General features: G+C 31.2%; 1 long non-coding RNA gene across 3 annotated transcripts; it reads right to left on the minus strand.

The window, feature by feature from the left end:
* Nucleotides 1–400: 400 nt before the first annotated feature.
* Nucleotides 401–2,711, minus strand: LOC114925413 (uncharacterized). 3 transcript variants are annotated; one of them, XR_011872564.1, is made up of 5 exons: nt 2,543–2,707; nt 2,399–2,453; nt 2,183–2,310; nt 1,051–1,158; nt 401–668 (listed from the first exon to the last, which is right to left on the minus strand). It is a non-coding gene; the product is annotated as an uncharacterized lncRNA (long non-coding RNA). The 3 variants fall into 3 exon arrangements; XR_011872565.1 differs by having other exon boundaries at nt 1,051–1,148; nt 2,543–2,703; XR_003814373.2 differs by lacking the exon at nt 1,051–1,158 and having other exon boundaries at nt 2,543–2,711.
* Between the last annotated feature and the right edge of the window lie 1,992 nt (nt 2,712–4,703).

The raw sequence follows: 4,703 nt of genomic DNA on the forward strand, positions 1-4,703 counted from the left end.
ACACCTAATTTAAAAAAAATGCATGAAAATTGAAACCAAATTATAGAGATAATTACAAATAGCCGTAGTCAAAAGAATCCAAAAATAAAAGTCAATACTCTTTCAGAAAAATAATTTAACATTACTCACCTCCTAACTTTCATCAACTTTGTAACACCCTACCACACAGAGCTTTACGCTTAAGTCGTAAAACAGAGGTGGTGTGGTATTACGACCTCTAAAATAAAATGTATATATATAATAGCAGAAGAATTATAATATGATAGGAGCCTTGAAGAATAGAGGAAATAGAAATCACGAAATAAAAGCGCAACACTCGAGAAACGAGTTAACTTGCGTGCTAAGAAAGCTACCGCTGTCAAGTGTAAAGTAACCCAAAACAGAAACAGAGAGTCAAAGATACAAAATAACGAGCTCCTGACTCAGCCTGCGAAGTCAAGACTGGCCGGAGAATATACACACATATATACATATATATACATACACAAAACCCAAATGTACATAAACAAAATCCTGCCTCTCCATACACCTCTAGGAGGATAAAAAAGAATAAGTTATGTGGAGAGAAAGCTAAGTACATATATATACACCATAGCATAACAAAATAACCCAGTAACCACTCCGCTTCAAGGGTCCAGACGCCTAACGAGATGCCTCTCGACCTGCATCTGAAAAACAACAACATAGTATGGAATGAGAATCGGAGGTTCTCAGTATGGTAAAGGTGCCACACACATAATATATAAGGTCCTGGGAATGCCAGAGGCAATCCTAGAACGTCGACACTCAGATTATAGAGCTTAAAGTATTAAACAGAAGCCATAAAAGGTGATTTTCTAAGAATATTTAAACCTAACTTAACCTTAAATCTAAGTTTCATACTGCCATTTCTCCATACCTCCAACTCCATCATGTATTTTCACAAACAAATAGATAGATAAAGGCAAGCACAAGAAGGTTACAAATACACATTTAATATGGCAAGTACATATAGGCACACCCAATTAAAGCACAAGCAAGTAATTCAAGTAATATGCAGATGATACATGCCTGTCCTATGGCTGATGAGGCTCATCTGTCGGTTATCCAGCCAACCCGACAAGTCTGAATTGTCCTTAGACTGTCTCCTGACGTGCATCCCCAAGAGTCTATGCATAGCTTTATCTCAAATAATCAATATTACTCAATGGGGGTAACATTCCCGGGAATTTATATAGTGCCCGGTCATACTTACGTCGTAGGGTCAACAGAGTATCGAGTTTTCAACCTGGTACACGTGGTGGCAAGCCACGGCACTTAATCCAGGGAACCTCGTATCTCAGATCATTAAATTATTCAAGCCATATAAATAATTCAATTATAATTCATCAACATCCACATCATTCTCAATCGCATCTCATTTATTATCATACATCAATCATATTCAATCCTTATCTTTCATTATCACATCTCCCATTCCGTCCATCAATAGTTTCGATTCAAAACATAATTCATTCTTTTCTAAATGAATCAAACTTAAAATATGCTCATTTTCTTAATAACTCAAAATCAAACCATATAACCTTTGAATCTAAATCTTTTTAAATAATCATCTAAACAAAATCTCTAATTTTTATAAAATTTCGGCAGCATCTCCTCTAAAACTCGGACTTTGCCACCCTTTTCGGGTCCAAACCTGCATTCTTTCCAATTCAACATACCCTTCCTCATCATCATAACAATCACCACAATAAATCTACCTCAGATCAACAATTATACTGATACAATATTTAAATCCAACAACCAAAATTTAACTAAAACTCAAAGTTCACAAATCCTAGGCTTTTAACACAAAATACCTCATTTTTCATTCAAAAATTTCTATTCCAATTATTTTCAAACCTATTACCACCAATCCAAATTGCCAACAATAATCCTCAACAAGCTCCATATCTTTTCATCAATCATCATTCAACCAAACCAAAATATAGCCATATAATCAACAATTCAATCACATATCCTTTCAAAGATCCAACTAGCAACCAATATCATCTTACAAACAAATCACCAAACCAAATCAAGCATATTCATCAACCCATTACTAAATATTAAATATACACCTGCATTCCAACTTATCCTATGATCATTTAGCCTAAATTTTCACAGAACATTATATATTAAATGCAAGAAACTTAAATCATACCTTAGCCGATTCCCAAATATTATTCCAAGACAATTTTCTTAAAGAACACAGCCCTCAAAACCTCAACTAATCCGCTTCCTCCAACTTTCAGTATTCACAATTTCGAGCTCCAATTATTTATTTTCAACCTAATACACATTCATAACACATATATATCCAATTTAATACTCAAAGCTCAAATTCAATTAAATTAAAATAAAATTATCGTATCCTCACCTTACCCAAACTTCACATAAGTAAGAGTGAACATTTTTCTCAAGCTAATTGGATCCTAAATCATCAAAGAACAAAGAAATTCAATATCTCTACTAATTTTCCAAAAATTGGGGAAGAAGAGGCTGAGATAAAATAGAGGGTTACCTATAAAATTGTTCCGGTAGAAACGTAGAGCTCGACGTGGTGAACGCGTGGCCGCAAACGGTGCGGCGATTAGAGCTCGGACGAAGAAGTTACGGGACTTTGAGTTTTACCGTAAGGGTTCGCATGGCTTCTCTTCTCCTTATTATGCTTCAACGTGATTCTGCTGATTGAGGAAGAAGAGAGGTTTTAATTCATTTAGTTGCTGGGCTGGTTGGGCCCACAGGTCCGGTTTGGACCCGGTTCAATCGGTTCGGCCCAATCTTAGACCGATTTTTTCGAAATTAGTGTCAAAATTCTCGTTTCGATGAGCTCTACCCTAATTTGATATAATATTCGCGTTTCTAATCTTCCTTATTAAAAGTTAATTTATTGACTAATTATCTACTAATTTAACCGGGATTTACAAACTTCATCACATGAATTTTTAAAATGATCTAATTCATTTAACTTGTCTCTCACAGCATGAAGAGACTTTCTCTTGAGAGGACACTATTATAGCACACAAGAGAATAGTTTGAATTTAAACAGGCTCAAAAAAAGGGGACAAAAAGTAATAAAATAATAAACTGCTATAAATTTTATACCCTAACCTAATATTAGGAGAGAAATACAGCACATATAAAATAGAGCAACTGCTCAGATCGAAGAATGAAAAGGACAGACTTGAAACCCTATACCCTAACCTAATATTAGGAGAGAAATATTGCAAAGAGGTATGAAAAATAATACGTAAATCAAGACGGCTCTCTCTAAACCCTAACCTAATGCATAGATAAAGAGAGAGAAGAGAAAGAGAATAAAAACAACTAACATGAGGTCAGTATATGGATAAAAGTAAGAATCAAAACAGAAAAGTCTATGCATAAATCTAGAGGATGACAGGCTTAGGTAATGAGCACACCTTTTTGTTTAAATATCATGATTTTAGTAGGCTTCTTATACAATTAGATTTCTAATGAAAAAATATATCATATTCCAATAAAAATATCCACAAGCTAATTATTTATTTAACTAAATTCCTAAGAAGAGATAGGACATCAATAAACTTGAAAAATTATGCTAAAAGGAAAACAATAAAATATACAATCAAGGAATTAAGAGATAAACAAAAGAGTAACAAATAAGGATAAACTACTTACTAAATTTATTCCAATAATGAGAAAAATAAAATATGTATTTATAAAGTAACTAATCAAGAATATAAAATACTAAAATAAATTTATTAACTTATTTTTTACACACCTATGAGCTTTCATATATCAGAAAAAATAAAGACTATAAACCCACTTAAAAGAACACGCAAAAATAATTTATATAAAAGTAAGCAAGTAGTTGTATTAAAAAAATATTTATGATACCTATAAAATCAACATGGACATCATATAAAAATAATAATCCCTATTATTTACCCCACAGAAACAGAAAACAAAAACAGGAAAGGTTCAATCAAGGATTAAAAAAATAAACAAAAGAGAGTAACATATAAGGATAACCTTACTAATTTGATTTTAGAAAATACAGCAATGAAATATAGAATATTCCACTTTTTTACCATAGAAGTTTTTTGAAATTAAATGCATAAAAATGTATCACTTGTAAGAATGTTTTAAAAATTCTCTAAAAACAAACATTAAAAAACACAAAAAAAATATAATCAGTGTTAATTAAAATTAAAAAAATAAAAGCAAGAAAATTATATTTGACTCTCAATTCTTTTGAGTACAAAATTTTAAAAGAAGAAAAATAACAAAAATATTGATGATAATTGTAAAATCAACATAGATCTCATATACAAATAACAATCCTCATTAAAAGAAAAAAAATAAAAAGACAAAAATCTAAATCTGACTATAAATTTTTTTCAGTACAAAAAATCAGAAAAGAAAAAATATTCATGATACTTATAAAACCAACATGGAGCTCATATATTAATAATAATCCCAAGTCTTTACTCCCACAAAAACAGAAAAGAAGAAAATGGATCATTCAATCAAGAAATAAAGAAATAAATAAAAGAGAGTAAAGCCAACAGAAAAAAAAAAAACAAAAAATAACTCTAAAGAAGGAGAAGATATCAAATAAAAGCCAGCATATTATAAAATTCACAACAACAGTATTAATTATACAAATGAAATTCGGTTACTAAGTTAAAAAACAAAAT

Source organism: Arachis hypogaea, chromosome 15 (genome assembly GCF_003086295.3).
Source record: "Arachis hypogaea cultivar Tifrunner chromosome 15, arahy.Tifrunner.gnm2.J5K5, whole genome shotgun sequence".
NCBI classification, from domain to species: domain Eukaryota; kingdom Viridiplantae; phylum Streptophyta; class Magnoliopsida; order Fabales; family Fabaceae; genus Arachis; species Arachis hypogaea.